This window comes from Carlito syrichta, unplaced genomic scaffold (assembly GCF_000164805.1).
Source record: "Carlito syrichta isolate Samal-C Ts95f unplaced genomic scaffold, Tarsius_syrichta-2.0.1 Scaffold126461, whole genome shotgun sequence".
In the NCBI taxonomy this organism is placed as follows: domain Eukaryota; kingdom Metazoa; phylum Chordata; class Mammalia; order Primates; family Tarsiidae; genus Carlito; species Carlito syrichta.
Window position 1 is genome coordinate 156,496 of NW_007070557.1, and position 495 is coordinate 156,990.

Sequence of the window (495 nt, forward strand, 5' to 3'; positions counted from 1 at the left end):
GGGAGGGGAGGGGGCCAAGGCAGGTCACAACAGGGGCAGAGGTGCTCAGCCTTGCACGTGGTGTCAACCCTGAAGCCACAGGAACCCTGTTCACCCCCAGGTTACAGCTGGAGAAACTGAGGCCTAGAGAGGTTCTGCTCTGGAATCACCATCCTTGGAGTTAGAAACAGGCATTGGCTGGGCATGGTGGCTCACGTCTGTGATCCCAGCACTTTAGGGGGTGGAGGTGAGAGGATTGCCTGAGTCCAGAGGTTCAAAACCAGCCTGGGCAACTTGGTGAGACCTCGTCTCTACAGTAAGTCAAAAAATTAGACGGGTGTGGTGGTGCACGCCTGTGGTTCCAGCTACTTGGAAGACTGAGGTGGAAGGATCACCTGAGCCCAGGAGGTCGAGACTGCGGTGGCCGTGAGTGTGCCACTGTACTCCAGCCTGGGCGACAGAGCAAGACTCCAACTTGAAAAAAAAAAAAAGAAGCCGGGCTGGGTGGCTCAGCCT

The 495-nt window shown here is 56.6% G+C and overlaps 1 protein-coding gene across 1 annotated transcript in view; it reads right to left on the reverse strand.

Annotated features, from left to right (window-relative positions):
* SULT2B1 (sulfotransferase family 2B member 1) overlaps window positions 1–495 on the reverse strand; it is a 39,532-nt gene that overhangs the window by 3,910 nt on the left and 35,127 nt on the right. The gene's annotated exons all lie outside the window — the stretch shown is intronic.